Below are 16812 nucleotides of genomic sequence, written 5' to 3' on the forward strand. Positions count from 1 at the left end.
AAACAACTCAAAATCCCTCAAAAAATTTGACCAAGTAAGGAAAGAAAAGGAATCTGCCATTCCTGAGTACTACCTTACTGTGCCTAGTCCTAGGAGATACCCTGGACCTAGACCAGAACGTCTAGTTGTCCCAGACAATCCTATTCTAGTCACACCTCTGAATGAAGCTGACCCTTCATCTCAACCCATTCAACATCAACCTGTTCAACCAGAACCAGAGAACTCTGAATCTAACCACTCTTCGGTTAGATCACCACACCCTCAGGTTGAAACCTCTGAACCAAACCTTGAGACCCATATTTCCAATGAACAAACCTTTGATGTTGGTTATCCTCAAGGTGCCTCTGAGGCCAATAGCAGCAATCACCCAACCTCTCCTGAAACCAATCTTTCCATCGTTCCCTTCACCTACCTCAAGCCAAACACCCTCCTTGAGTGCATCAGTGTATTTAGTCATGAAGCTTCACTGATGATTCACAATGTCGAAGGTCACACTAACCTGAGTGAGAATCCTGACTCTGTTGCTGAAGAATGGAATCGTCTGAGTGATTGGTTAATTGCTCAAGTTCCCTCTATGATGAGTCTTCTCACTGCGGCAAGGGATCAGAGGATTGAGGCTGCAAGGCAGCGGTTCAATAGAAGAGTGATTCTGCATGAACAACGGCTGAGAAGTAAGCTACTTGAAGCTGTTGAGGAAGCACAGAAAAAGAAAGAACAGGCAGAAGAAGCTGCTCGTCAAGAAGCTGAAAGAATTGCAAATGCCAAGATAGAAGCTGAAAGACTTGAAGCTGAAGCTGAAGCTCTCAGATGTCAAGCACTTACTCCAATGCCTTTTGCACATGCTGATGCTCAAACTCCTCACTCTGCTCAGGATGTTCCCTCTACCTCTGCACAGCCAAGCTCTTCCAGACTTGACATTTTGGAACAACGTCTCAACTCTCATGAGGCTATACTGTTTGACATGAATCTTGCACTTCAAGAACTTCTGCGTCGCACTGCCAAGCCCTAGTTCTTAGGATTTCTTTCGTTTTCCTTTATCTTTTTTAACTTTAATATATTTGAATTATGTGTTATACTTGTTTATTATTTCTTATTGCATCATTTATGACATATGTTCGCAAAACCTTTTTTATTCATATATAAATCATTACATCATACATTTTTCCTATCTAGAATGGAGGATCCTTCCTCATTCTTCTGCATTCCTGGTGCTGCACCACTCTCTCCTTCTCCAGACGATCCAATGAATACTCTATGTTGCCGAGTTTGATGCTCAGTTCATCTCTCTCCAGACTATCTTCTGGCGTCTTGAGTCTCTTTTCCACAGTTTCCTTCTCTTTCAGCAGATTCAGCTCAAGCTGGCACAGCTCCTGAATCTCCTCCACAAAGCTGAGGAATTCTTTCAGATCTTTCTCCAACTCTGGACCAAGATCTTCTTCCAGCAATGTTTTCATCAGATCTTGAATGGTTCTTGAACCCTCAGGATGTCTAACATTGAGGAACAAATCTTCCTCGAATGCTTTCCTTCTAAGCTCTTCTAATGCAATCATGTATGATGCCATTTTCTTATACTTGGAATTACTCGAGTTCTGAAGCTTCCTTTCTTCCTAATCGCCTTATATAAGCTTCATTTTCTCTCTGAAAGTTAATGCTCCTACAGTTTCCCGAGGTTAAGTCCTAGGTGACTGAAGATTCTCTTTACTCCCGTGGCCGGTGGTAAACGTTCTTCTTTCGCATTAATCCCTTTCTTTAATTCCCCAATTTCTCCTTCATGCATTTATTTTTTTTCTTTCTTTAAACTTAGACCTTCTCTAAGGGGGAGTACCTTATACTTCAAGCTAAGTTTTTCACACCCCAGGCTTTTTGCTTATGACAAAAAGGGGGAGTACAACCCAGTTTTTGATGTGTAAGCTGTGTTAGTGTGATTTATTTTTTATTTTGGAGAATTTAAGAGTTTCACCTTTATGACCATAGATGTGTCACTGGGCAAATACAAGGAATACATTTCACTTCTTCTGAAGTGATATTAGTTTGACTCTGATACCCGAGACTCTGATACCTAAGTCTGTTGACTCTTAATACTTATGCGCTCTGATTATTCCAATTCATCTATGTCATAAGTTTTTCACTCTGAACTCTTATATTATTTAGCTCAGAATCTAGACTCTACTAACATTTTCATTAAGTATTAGATTCAGGGGGAGCTAAGCTCAGAATCAAGCAGTGACTTGAATTCAGAATGAGCAAAATAAACTATTCACATCAGGATAAGTCTTATTCTATTTCCTTAAACTCTGAGTGAATTCAGTTTATTGTTTAAGAATTGTTCATCAAAAATCTTAGTTTTGTCATCATCAAAAAGGGGGAGATTGTAAGATCAAGTTTTGATCTAGTAGTACAACTCTATGTTTTGATGATTACAAGTTAACCTTTTGATATGAACAATTATGGTACTCTAACATGTTTTCTGAGTGTGATCTTAACAGGTTCTGACCTTGTCACAAATTCACACAAATCAGATGCACTGTGCTTAAAGAGTGATCCTAGCAACGCTTTCGCAATCTCTATGTTCAGTCTGAACAGTAGAAAAGCTTCAGAAGATCTGAAGTATATAAAGCTCTGATAAGGACTCAGCTCACTTGAAGCTCTGATGATCCAGACGTTCTGACAACCAAGACACTCTGAAGGCTCAGAAGTTCTGATGGTGTAGAAGACTCTGAAGATCAAGAAGCTGAAAAGTGAAGACTCTGAAGTCCAGAAGCAACTGGATCTGAAGACCATGTACTGATCCTCTGAAGTGAAGATCAGAAGGTACAGCGGTCAGAGCATCCAAGCTTCCTTCTGACTCTGATCAACCAGCTTCACAAGTTCCAACGCGAAGCGCTCCTCTGATCAGAAGTCTAACGAGGTTAAAGGTCTAAGTCACTATCCAAAGTACAAAAGCAAAGTGTACTATCCTGACAACCTAACCTACATTCTCAGCCACAGTAGAAGCTGGAATTTCCAGAACTGCCCTCCAACGGTAGCATTCCCATGCAACGTTCAAACCCTAATCCTTGGAGTATAAATAGAGGCTGAAGACTGAAAGAAGTGGCTAGAAGAACTTACACACGCGCAAGCAATATTCAAACCTTCTAAGCTTTCTTTCATCTTGAATTTCATTGTGTTTACTATAAGCTTTTGAGAAGCATTTTCTGTGTAAACAAGAACTTCATATACAGTTGTATAGTTTGCCTTTAGAAGATCAAGGTTGATCGGATCCTAAAGTAGACTAAGAGAGTGAATCTTAGTGTGAGCTAAGTCAGTGTATTGTTAGTCACTTGTAGGTTTCAAGTGCAGTTGTAACACATACCTGATTAGTGGATTGCCTTCATTCTAAGAAGGAAGAAATCACCTTAACGGGTGGACTGGATTAGCTTGAGTGATTTATCAATTGAACCAGGATAAAATCCTTGTGTGCTTTTCTATCTCTTATCTTAAGCACCTTTGAGTCTCAAAAGATTTGATAAAATCTTAAGGTGGAAGTTTTATCTTGAAAACGTTATTCAAACCCCCCCTTTCTACCGTTTTTCATACCTTCACTGAGTGTGGGGGTCTGGTCTGTGGGCTCAGGAAGGGTGGAAAATCCCCGGAGCCAGAAGGCTTCGATGTCCTCCTCGCCGAGGGGAAGTCCTCCGGGAGGGGGAAGGTCAACTGAGGACGGAGGCGCAGGGACAATGTTTTGAGAACGGGAGGATTTCTTAAAATGGCGTTGGGAAGTCATTTCTACTAAAGGCGAAGTAAAAGAGGGGCGCGGTCACAAAGATGGAAAGGGGTGCTAGGGTGTTAGCTTTTTCGCAAGGTATGAGGATTCCGGAAATGATGAATGATGGAGTAAGAAGGGATCTAAAGGTTGAGGGGGGTAACAGTTGGAATTGCGTCCGCGTGTGGAGGATAGTGGGGGATCGTGTCATGATGACAAGGTGAAATGATTACTTTTGGAAAGTAACGTGGATTTTGGGGTTGGGAACCGACACATTAAATGAAAAGTTACAATGGTTGGCGCTGATTGGCGTAAATTCAAATTGGATGGCTCCATCATGATTTGAAGGGACGTTTCAAGGGCAGCGGTTGGGATTCTGCAGATTCGCTGACTAATTGCATTTCCTCGAAGTGTTACATGTGGCTTAACACGCGTCAAGCCACCATGACTCACGGCGGTCACAGCTGCAGCTGGGCGAGAGAACCAAGCGCTGTCGCCGCAAACCTACTTGTGGACTCGAGGGCTCAGGGGGACTTGTTAAGTAGATTGAAATTTAGGTTTAAAGCCTTGCTTACCATGCCATGTTGGCAATCATTTTGGATCACTAGGCTTTAGCGTTAGTTAGTTTTTCTCATATTTATCGCCCCAATTATTTAAGACACTCTTAGCTCTCATGCTTCGAGCTCGGATTCTTGTGGACTTGTGGACTGGGCGAGACCCCAGGGGCCCTCGCCCAGGGACGCTTGCCTCAGGGCGGTGCACAATCCAGGGAGTTGGGCCTCCCCGAGAGGCCCAACTGGCCCACTAAGGATAGTTAGGAACGCTAGGCCCAGCCCCAAGCCTATAAATAGGGGCGGTTACCAATTGTAAGGGACTCTTAGCTCATTAGAGAAATAACAAACTTTAAATTCAGTTACATTCTCTCTCTAAGCGGTTACACGCTCTCTCTCTAAATTCTCACATTGCAATCCCTTCACTCTAGGTACCGTACCTCATCTCTATGTTCTTGGATAGAACAAGTAACTTTATCAACCATCATGCATAATCATCAAGGTTCTAATAACATCAAAAGACTTCACATACTTTCAAGGTTATGCATAGCATCATCATGTTCAACATAAAAATCGCATAGCATCACATATAACATGCATCAAAAACAACCCTAAACCTCTACCCGGACTGAAGTTGCCCTCACCTTAGCCAAAAGAGTAGAAAAGAAGGTAGGTGATGATGGTAGGTCACAAATCCTCTTCTCCCTAGCCTTGCTCTCACGCGAGTTCCTCTTCTCGTAGCCTCTTTCACGTAAAACCTTGTTTTGGTGTGTGTAGTTTGTGAACGTAAAATTGTTATGTGGTTTTTCTATTTTCAACAGAGGGTGTTTTATATCTCTTGACTTTGAAAAGAAAAAAAAATAAAGCTTAACCCTATCACCACACACAACTCGCGGCCAACACTAGGAGGTTAGGGTTTTTTTTCAAATTTTTATCTCTATCCCTTTAAATCTTTATCATATCTCTTAGGATTTTAAAATAAAATAACAACCTTCATCTTTTACAAAAAAAAAACTGAAATAAAAATTAATTATAAATCCCTTTTAATAAAAGAAACTGAATCTTTAATTAAAAACAACAGATCTTCTCTCAATTTATTGCAACCAACCCCAACAAATCAAAACATATAAAAACATATCTTTTCCTTGCCAATTTTCAGCCATCACCCTTATAAAATCACAAAATTCGCCCAACACAGCCTTTTTGGGTCAAAACCTCACAAAATTAAATTAACTAAAATTATTTCACACAAATTTTATTATATTTCTGAAATAATAAAATTTCCACACACAAAGGCCAAAAATATGATCACCACACACATATTACACAAGTAATTCTATAATTACTGAAAATTCACTCATTATTATTTATTCTAAATAAATAATAATTATAATAAAATCAGGGTCTTACATTTAGAAAATGAAAAAGTTACCAACCGGTTTAACCGCATAATAGTCGATTTTATCACCAATTATTATCGGTATTTGACCTATTTTGTAGGTTTTGACTGGTTTTCAATCATTTAGATTTCAGCAGCAAATCATACAAGCAAAATAAGTCGTATGATTTCAACAGCAAATCTCGACGGGACTGGCCGATCAAGTTCAGATTTCTAAACATTACTTTTTAATGTTTTACAACTTATTATTTTATGAAGTGAAAATAAGTCGTGCATGGTCATTTTAATCCATCTCAAAATACAGTAGGATAGATTCTGTAAGACCCTCATTTTATTATTATTATTATTATTATTATTATTATTATTATTAATATTATTATTATTATTTATTAGAAATAAATAATAAGTATGAAGTTTAGTGAAGAATAAGTTGTATTTGATTGATCATGTGTGTGAGAATTGTATGAAGAGTAGGGATATATTATTATGGGAAAGTAATAATGTTTCCATGTTAGAAAAAAATTACTTTGAGGAGGGTTGAACCTCAATATAATGTGATGATGGTTACTTGAGGGCCAAGGAATAGGGTTTTGGTCGTATGGTGAAGGGAAAAAGAGAAGAGAAGATTTGTTTTGATTTATCTTTTATTTATTTGGAAAAGATTAGGTTTAATATTTCTTAAAGGAAGGGAGTCTTAAAGATGTGAATGTATATACATTTTTTTTTTAAAAAGGGGAAGCATTTAATTTAAATTCAAATAAGCAAGATTGAGGAAAAATTTGAAAAACCCTAGCTTATGCTATCTTGTGGCCGCCGGCCACATTGAGGGGAACGGGGAGGGGGGGTTTTGCTTTGATTTTTATTCTCTTTTAATTAGTAATTAATAACATTAATTAGTTGGGTTTGGGTTTGGGCTAGAAAATAAGAAAAAAAGGAAAAAACCCTAATCCTAGTGTGTGTGTGTGGCCGCGGCAACTAAAGGGAGAAAGGGGGAGTTTCGGTTTTCTTTCCAAGTCAAGGGAGAACAAAATACATCTGTTGGAATAGAAAGGGACACTCTTTTCACGCACCAATCTTCTTCAGAGAAAAAAAATAGGGTTTTGAGAGAAGAAGAGAAAGAGGGCCGCGAGAGAGAGAAAGAAAGGGAGAAGCCGAGAGAGAGATCAAGGGAGAAGAAGGTTGCGAGCTAGATAGGAAAAAAAAGGAATTGTATTCTTCACACTTCATCTTTTCATCCTCTTTTCATACCAAAGTCAAAAGGTGAGGGCTGATCTAATACGGGTAGAGTCTAGGCGATTATTTGATGAAATCCATGATTTTAGGTGAAAAAGATGCAATTTTGGGTGAGCTATGCCATGGGGGATTTATTTTCATGATGGGGGACTTTCTTTATGCATGAATATTATGAAAAGTTTCTGTTTTTGCCATGTTCTTACGTGATGCCATGTTTCCATGATAATCACATGTCAAAAGTTGCTATTTTTCACTATGTTGCATAGATCCGACTTGTGTTGTATAACATGCAATAGATCTGAATTTTTTGATGATATTTTATGATGAAACCTTGCTGGATTTTGGCTTGAGAAACTTGATCCAACAAGATCAAAAATTTGGAAACCCTAGGCTTAAAAATTGGCCACGACCGAACCTTATTTTGAGGGTTTCGGCGGATTTTTCTTATTTCTTTTATCTGTGTGCTAGCGTGATGATTTGGTACTGAATTTAGTATTGTGATTATGAGAACATGAATATGTGGTAGATGATGATGGTTGGCCGAACCCAATGCTCTCAAGGGATGAGGTGTTTGTCTTGCTTACTTGATGAGAGATGTATGATGATTTGATGCTCTTGTGAGAGAAATGGATCAAACCCTAGACCTCTTAGTATTATGTATTGTATGATGCCTTAATAGTAAAGCCTAGAGAATGAGATCTCGCTTGCAAGTAGCATTGCATGGCTATAGTGCTAGAGTACGCTATGGACCACGAGAACGATGGTGTCGTTAGAGACAAACGGTTACTTGCACGCGAGAAAGAAATATATGGATTGACTGTGTGGTCTCCATGTGATAACCCTGACAGAGTCACGGGTTAGGGATTGACTGTGTGGTATCCCCGAGAACTTTGGGTTGACTGTGTGGTCCCCTCGAGATTGTTCATCTGCGGATGATCGTGATTGGCCAAGGTGATGTGGTGATTGTGTGTGTAACGCCCCGATTTCTCGAGTGTCACACGGTAACCAATCACATGTATTTTCGTAAAGAGTTTTCGCCGATTCACTTATTAATCTTGCATTAATGACAAAGGTTCAATTATTGTAAAACTCTTGAAAACTTTACGATTTAAACTTGCGGAATAAATAAAACATACATTTCTGAATAAAGAAACTCTTTAATTAAAAGCAATAAATAATCCAACAGTACAAAAATTGAAACCTCGGGCTAAAGCCGTAAACCAAAATGCATCCATAATCTCTGAAAATGAAACAAATAAATGATAGTTCAGAACTACGTGTCACTCGACCCCCAACAAGACAAACATCAATCACTCCTCGAGCCACCCACAATGTAACGCCCCGATTTCCAAGGGTTACTTAGTGATTCAAAAGTAAATTAATCATGCTAATGAACTTTCGAAATCATAAAAATGCAGGTATATTTTTTTTTTCTTTGAAACATAATACATTTTAATACTTTCCAAAACATGCTCTACGATGCGTAATAAATACCCAATAATAAGTACCCTTACATCAATGTATATAATTACAACATATACTTCAAAAGAAATATAAAAGAGCCTCCTATGCCCGACAAGCTCCTGCAAACCTCCACCCGACTAATCTCTGAATCGGTAGCTCATCGTCCCACCATTTCTCGGCAACGTCTCCTATCCTGCATCTAACGGTCTCTTGCTCATCCTTTAGAGCGGTGGGATGGCTCAAGACAAGAAGGAACAAGGGGTGAACTGGGAGGGACAGAAACTATAGGGGCAGAAACTATAGGAATATTAGCAGGTATAGGCATGGAAGTAGGTAAAGTGGAAGGTGTGGGACCAAAAAGAGAAGAATAGGGAAATCTATGCTCATGAAAGATAACATCCTTTGAAATATAGACCCTTCCCGAAGAGTCCATGCATTTGTATCCTTTGTGAGAGGTTGAATAGCCCAAAAACAGACATTCTTGAGATCTGAAACTGAATTTGGTTTTATTATAAGGTCTCAAAAGAGGAAAGCAAGCACAAGCAAATACTCTTAAGAAGGAGTAATCTGGTTGAGAACCAAACACAAGTGTGTAAGGGACTTTAAACTTAAGAGAGGATGAAGGTAACATATTGGTGAGATAAACTGATGTTAAAAAGGCATGGTCCCAAAATTTGAGAGGAATCTGAGCTTGAGCTATCAGAGTAAGCCTTAGGTCAACAATCTGTCTATGTTTCCTTTCCACCACACCATTTTGATGGTGGGTGTGAGGACATATAAGCCTGTGTGAAATACCACACTCAGTGAGAAACTTGGTGAAAGGTCTGAATTCCCCTCCCCAGTCAGTCTGAACAGATTTAATGGTTTTATGGAATTGAGTTTCTATCATTTGCTTAAATTGCTTAAAAACAGTTAAAGCTTCAGATTTTGATTTCAGTAAGTAAAGCCAAGTTAATATGGAATATGAATCAACAAAGGAAATGTAATAGTAGAAACCAGTATTGGAACAAACAGGGGCAGGTCCCCACAAGTCACTATATATCAACTCAAAAGGAAGATAAGTAGTTGTTGACATTTGAGAGGGAAGCCTATTAGCTTTACCCAAACAGCAAGCAGTACAAAATTCAACAGTGTCCTTAGGACTATAGGAAACATTACAAGATGATAACACTCTCTTAAGATTGTCTAAGTGAGGGTGACCTAGTCTAGAGTGCCAAGTAGACAAGGTTACAAAGGCTGAAACTGAAGAAGGATGTCTTCCAGAAACAGGAGAAGATGACATTGATCTGGTGTATCCCAACTGCTGCAGTTGAGGAAGGGGAAAGGAGTAAAGACCATCTGGACCAACAACTCCATGAATAAGAGGTTCACTGGTGACCTGAGATTTAACAACACAAAAATAGGGATGAAACTCAAAGAAAACAGAATTATCCCTAGCAAATTTACTCACACTCATGAGATTCTTTGTGATAAAAGGAACATATAGCAAGTTATTCAACTGAAAAGTAAATGAGTGTTTAAGAGGAGATGGAAAAAGAGAAGAACCAGTAGAATTTACTGCCAGACCTTGACCATTACCAATCACAACCTGATCAGGCCCTTGAAATGGTTCATTCTACTGAATGTTCTGAGAACAGTTTGTTACATGCATTGAAGCACCAGAGTCATGATACCACTGTTGTGGTGCAGATGGAGCAGCAACTGATGATGTGTGATACACATGAGGGACTGCCATTGGAGGAGCTTGATAAGCATAAGGCATAGCAGCTGCTAGACCTGGAAGATGCATCATGTAAGCCTGGGATTGAGATCCCATTGGTGCTTGAGAAACACCTGGATAAGAAGAAGGTGAAAATGGAGGTCCTGGAACAGCAGAGTAAGGCATCCAGTTGTTGTTCCTCCAAGAATTGGAAGAATTTCGCCAGGAACCACTGTATTGTTGAGGAGGTTGAGGCATATACTGAGGATTATACCTATGATAGCAAATAGAAGCATCATGCCCAATCTTACTGCAAACTTGACATTGAATAGAGGATCTACCTCTTCCACGTCCAGATCTGCCTTTGCCACGACCACGAGAACCTGAATCTTGCTCATAGGCATCCTGTGCATAATCTTGAGATTGCTGACCCTTGGATTGACTCTGTGTTGTGGAATCAGAAGAATTCGCAGTTGGAGTGGATGTGAGGTTAACCTGAGCAAGATTTGCAGTAGCATCAACAACAGACTTGCGATACTTCTGCAATCGAGATTCATGAGAGAGGAGCAGAGCCTCAATTTCTTCAATATCCAAAGGATCAAATCGGCTATTGATCAAGGCAATTGTAGACTCATACTCTTGAGGTAGGCCTTCGAGAATGACATCTAGGTGTTCGCTTGCAGATATTGGATCGCCAATTTCTTCCAAAGAATAAGCATACGATTACACCTTGAGTATGTAATCAGAGATTGATCGATCCTGAAGGTGAATCGCATGCATCTCAGTTCTTAGTTGTCGCGCTTTCGCACGAGTGTGCGACTTAAAGTGCTTGTGAATTCGTTCCCAAAGCTCGAACGCATGCTTGCATCCAATCACGCGAGTAAGAAGTGAAGGCGAGATCGTCGATTGCATCCATGAGAGGAGAAATTGATCTTGTTCTTCCCACGCGAGGAACTCCTCTGTTTCGCGTCCAGCCAAACAATCATCATTGGAGCGAAAACGAAGAGGAATCTGAGGAGTGACTAGGAAGCGATGCAAGCGATGGGCTTTGATCACTGGTTCTACCTGTTGTTTCCACAACAGATAGATGGAATCGTTGAGTTTTTCCGATATCGCGTGCTGAAGAAACTGGCGCTGCAGCGCCGGAGTTTGCAGCGGCGAAGGAGACAATCGAGATGGAGGAGACGGCGGCAGCGGTGGTGGCATAGCACCACTGTGCTCTAGATCGGGAATCTCAGCCATGAAGAACCGAGAAAGCTAGCTCATGATACCATAAGAAATAAACTGAATCATAACATAAATGGTAACTGAATAATGAGATTGTTATTTTCAACCCTAACCAACTCTGAGAACATTACACCTTTATATAGGTTCAGATACAACAGCTTCTCCTAGAAGCTATCTGCACTTAACTAACTATTTACTAACTATTTTACATAGTATACTCTTATATCAATAAACACCACGACGAATCGATCTAAGAATGTATGAAAAGTCCTGTTCATGTAGTCCATGAAAATAGCAGGTGCGTTTGTCACTCCAAATGGCATCACTAAATATTCATAGTGTCCATAGCGAATTCTGGATGCAGTCTTCTGAATATCCTTAGTCTTCACTCTGATCTGATGGTAGCCCGACTTCAGGTCTATCTTTGAGAATACCGCAGTTCCTCAAAGTTGATCCATCAAATCATCAATTCTAGGTAACGGATACCTATTCTTGATGGTTGCTTTGTTAAGTTGTCGGTAATCGACACACAATCTAGATCTCCCATCCTTCTTCTTCACCAATAAGACTAGTGCTCCCCAAGGCGAAACGCTTGGTCGGATAAATTGTAACGCCCCGATTTCTCGAGTGTTACACAGTAACTAATTAACCAATTTTCGTAAAGAGTTTTCGTCGATTCACTTATTAATCTTCAATTAATGACAAACCTTTCATTTTACGAAAACTCTTGAAACATAACCTTTCCAAAAACACGCGGAAGTAACCAACATCGTAAAACTTTTTAAATAACCAACTGTAAAGAGTACGAATCAAAGGCCTGAATGAAAATAAAGATTACATCAAAACTTGTTCATTCGAATTTAAGCAATAAAATTGTTCGATACCAACACTTCGGAAACTCTCAACCCCAACAGAAAACAAAAGACTCTCAACCCAAACCCTATTCCTTAGCCTCTTCCTCTGAAGTGTAGTCGTCCTCCGGTATTGGCACGTCACGTAGCATCAACTCCCAAGAATGAGTCATCGCCATTATCTTCACAACCATCTACCCCCCCCCCCAAATAAACACATAGCAAACAAGCAGGGTCAGGTCCAACAAAAAGAATGATAATGAAAAAATCAACAACAACATATATAATATAAGTACATTATATGTCTTTTATGGGAAGGAGTCAGTTACTAACGGAATCTCACTTCACACAACCCACCAAAACTTCCATGGCCATCTTCGTGCTTCCGCAGAGGCACGGTTATCACGGTGACCGCAGTCAACCAAATCACGTGGAGCCGCAATGATCCACAAAAGTTCACGGTGACCGCAGTCAACCAAATCACGTGAAGCCACACCGGCCCACAAGGTTCACGGGAGACCGCAGTCAACCCAAATAACTCCCTCGCGTGCAAGGTACCATCGTTCTCATGGACCATAGTCTACCTGACCTATGTCCAAATTATTCACATTTACTTGCAAGCGAGTTTATTACACTTTTCTCTTTGTTAAGTCTCTAAAGTCAATCCTAGAGTCTTATCATACTCTTTATACAACAACCTTCACAACACAACATTCACGGGTTACAAGGGAATTACGGCTAGGTGAGCGACCCTTGAACCATTAACTGAGAAAATAAATATAATCCACGTAAAGGAACGCAAGAACATTCACTCATACATAATCTATCATCGCAACTTCAACATATTGACAGCAGAAACAACTTTCACAAAAATAGAGCCACAGAATGCATCTTTCAACAAAAAATCACATATGATACATTTCTAGAAAGCTATTTTAAATATCTACAACTCTCTAGTTACACACTTGTTCATTTGAGTCCCAGAATTAGGTGATATTAGGCCTTAAAGCTAACTGTCCGGAACAGGAAAAACAGCAGGTGTGACAGTTACTAAACACGACCCCCAGATCACATTACTAAACCAAAAATTATGATTTTTATATGTCTAGAAATATATTTCGAAAATCTACAACTTTCATTTTAATCACGTTTTCATTTGATGACCTTAAACAGGTAAAAAGGGGCTCTGAAGTCTGCTGTCCAGTACAGGAAACTGGCAGCGAAACTCCCATGGCTCTATGGTTTTCAAAAATAATTTTCCTTCCTTTCCCTTTGATCATGGCAGTCTTGGTACAGCCCCAACAACCCAAATATCCACTCAAAATTTCAGAACCAAACATTTAGCAAGGATCATGTTATAACAAGTGCAAAATAGCACAAAACTTAACAAATACCATGGCAACTCGCATAAAATCATAGATTCAGATCATAAACAACGTTTGAGGATCATATTCATGGCTTTTCAAGAGAAAAATTCCAGCAAGCAAGCATGTACAGGAAATCATGCAAAAACAGTCCAAAACTCAAGTTGTTTCTCATGGTAATTCATGGCATATTCCCTAAAGAACCTACCCATTCCTAGAACCAGCCCTTACCTCGGGTTTTGAATGAATTTAGATGAAAAGAAGCAGGATTTTGATGGAGAGAAGTGAAGAATAGAAAGAGCTTCCTCTGCTGTCCAAAATTCTCCTTCCTCCACGTGCTTCCTCTCCTTCTCGCGTTTCCTCTCCTTCCTTGCGGTTTTTCTCTCTTTCTCGTGTCTCCTCCTCCTTGGTGGGCGGTGGCTGCTGGTGGTGCAAGGGTGACGAGTGTAGGCCTCTTAGGAGCAAGGGGAAGGGTGCTGGTTTGCTTGTTTGGTTGGTGTTTACGTGAAATATTTTCTGGTGCTGTTTTGCATGTAAGAAAATAAGGATTTCACTCTAATCCTTGCCTATAGGTGGCGGCCAGGGCTTGTGTGGGCTAGGGTTCTGGTTTCAGATCTGATACAGCCCAAGAAAAGAGTATTAATGACTCATTAAAGCTCATAATTCAGAGTAAAAACCAGCTGCAGCCCCCTTCCTTTTCCATGGGCAGCCGGCGGCTCACCAAGCCTCAGGGTTTTCAAAACCCTTGCTTCTTTCCTTGGATCAGCCTTCCTTGGCCCATAATGCTCCATTCAGCCTAAGAACCTTCTGATTATGAGTTTAATCCACCACTTAACCCAAATTAAAAAGGTTTAAGCCCAAAACACAAACCCAACTTTTAATAAAATTTCGTAGGTACTGTATAGCCCGACCTTTGCTCATTAAAACAGGGATATCTGGAGCTACAGATATCGGATTTACACGAAACCACATCGAGAATTTTCTTAACTTAAAGGGCTACAACTCTCATGAAGGAAGTTTTCCCAAATGAAGTCGTTAAGACCCTCTAAAAATTCACACAAGTTGACAGTTCTAATCTGCCAGTTATCAAACATTAGCTAAAACTTCAATTTTATTCAAACTTCCATAAAATTGTTCCAAATTGAACTTAGGGCCTTACATAAATCCTTTCGACAGAAGATCCTTTATCTGAGACTTCAATTCCACTAAATCTGCAGGTCCCATACGATATGGTGCAATCGAAATCGGCCATGTTCCCGGTACGATGTCAATAGCAAACTCGATGTCGCGTACAGGCGGCAATCCAGGTACATCGCCAGGAAAAACATCAGTGAAGTCTCGCACAACTTGAATATTGCCCGCTTCCGGGTTCCCTTTGCCTTCTAAGTTTAGCAACACGGAATACTCTTGAGATCCTTCGTTCAAAGAGACACTAATGTGATTGGCAGATAAATACTCGAAAAGATCCGAGTCAGGAAATACCACACTCTTTCGGTTGCAGTCCAAAAGACAATGATAATGAGATAACCAATCCATTCCTAGGATAAAATCTAAGTTCTTGAGAGTTATGCATACTAGGTTAGCATGGAAGACTCTATCTCTATATGTCACCGAACAATACATGCATGCAGCATTAGCAAGTAGGGTTTTAGCAGGTGTGGTAACAATAAGATCAAAGCTCAAAGCAGTAACAGGAAGTTTCAATCTGGTCACACATTCCCTAGAGATAAACGAATGCGTTGCATCGGAATCAAAAAGTACAGTTAGGAGATTACCATCAATCTCGCAATTTCCTCTGATCAGACCGTCAACTCCTTCAGCCTCTTCACCATCCATGGTGTAAACTCTTGCTTTAGTAGCAGGGCGCTTTCCTCGAGCAGTGTTAAGGGTCGGTTCAGTCTTGGGGGCCTTGCACTGACTGGCAGTGTGTCCCAACTTGTTGCAATTAAAGCACTGAGGTCTCGTATCTGGGCAAGCATTAGCATAGTGCCCCAACTTTCCACATTTGAAGCAAGTCACATCCCTGTTCGAAGTCTGATTTCCAGAACCACCAGCGGTACCAGTCATAGGTCTGTAAGATCCTGGGATAAATCCTCTCCCAGTAAGACGTTGATACGGCTTCTTGTTCTAAAATTTACCTCTACCTTGATAGTCTTGAGAACCTGATCTCACTGGTCCTCCAGTTCCAACACGGTTCAACCTTTTATTCTTCATCAGCTCCACCTCTATGGCTTTCTCAACTAATGACTGAAAGTGCATGATTCCCAATGGCCTCACAGAGTCCTCGATATCAAGCCTCAGTCCATTGACAAAACGCTTACACATGTAGCGCTCATCAACATGATCGTTGAAGAATTGGAAGTGTTAGGCCAGAGACTCCAATTTAGAAGCAAATTCAGGTACAGACATGCCCCTTTGATGGAGTGTCAGAAACTATGCCTTCCGCTCGTCCCGAGCACTAGTTGGAAAATACTTTTCCAGAAATGCAGATCGAAAGGAGTTCCAGTTAATCTCCTCGTTATTGGCTTCCATAATTCCCCTAGTGCCTCTCCACCAGTACTCAGCATCACCAAGTAGCAGATAAGTTGTCATGCCTACCTTGGCACCTTCAGCAGTCTGCAGCACACCGAAAATCTTCTCAATCTCTTGGATCCAAAGGTCTGCTTTATCAGGATCAGTTCCACCAGTGAATTTAGGAGGATCTTGTCTCCTAAAGTCATTCAATCCCTTGTTCTGGTCCAGAGGCACTTCTCTCTAACGCTGATGTTGGTCACATGCTTCCTAAGCAGCGCGTCTCATAGCATTGTCATTAGCCTGTGCAGTCACAGCTTGGGCCATAGTGGCCATCATCTCAGCTAGTTTGTTAGAATTCACCATGTTCTGTTAAGTCAAACAAACAGTTAGTACTCATCACAAGATAACATCTAGCATAACTATACAATATGATTAAGCAATAACTTCAATCAATTCTAAGTGAAAAATCGCTTGGCGGACAATCAATTTTCACTCTTTGCAGAGTCACACAACCTAGCACAGAAGACCTATTCCCCAAAGACTCCCGAAAGACTCGACTAGCTCTGATACCACAATGTAACACCCCGATTTCGGTGGCATCACTTTAGTAACCAAAAAGAAAATAAAGCGGAAAAACGTGAATATTTTTTTTCGATTTGTTTAAATAATAAAATAAAGACTTGTCGAAATAAAGACTCTACATCGAAAGATAAACATAACTAATGTACAATATATTTACAGCCCCCGCTGTAAGTAGTAAGCCACGTC

The 16812-nt window shown here is 40.2% G+C and overlaps 1 long non-coding RNA gene across 1 annotated transcript; it reads right to left on the reverse strand.

Annotated features, from left to right (window-relative positions):
* Positions 1–12118: 12118 nt before the first annotated feature.
* LOC130731780 (uncharacterized) lies at positions 12119–14183 on the reverse strand. Its single transcript, XR_009016822.1, has 2 exons — positions 13762–14183; positions 12119–12360 (listed from the first exon to the last, which is right to left on the reverse strand). It is a non-coding gene; the product is annotated as an uncharacterized LOC130731780 (long non-coding RNA).
* Between the last annotated feature and the right edge of the window lie 2629 nt (positions 14184–16812).

The sequence above is a fragment of the Lotus japonicus genome, chromosome 1 (genome assembly GCF_012489685.1).
Source record: "Lotus japonicus ecotype B-129 chromosome 1, LjGifu_v1.2".
NCBI lineage: Eukaryota > Viridiplantae > Streptophyta > Magnoliopsida > Fabales > Fabaceae > Lotus > Lotus japonicus.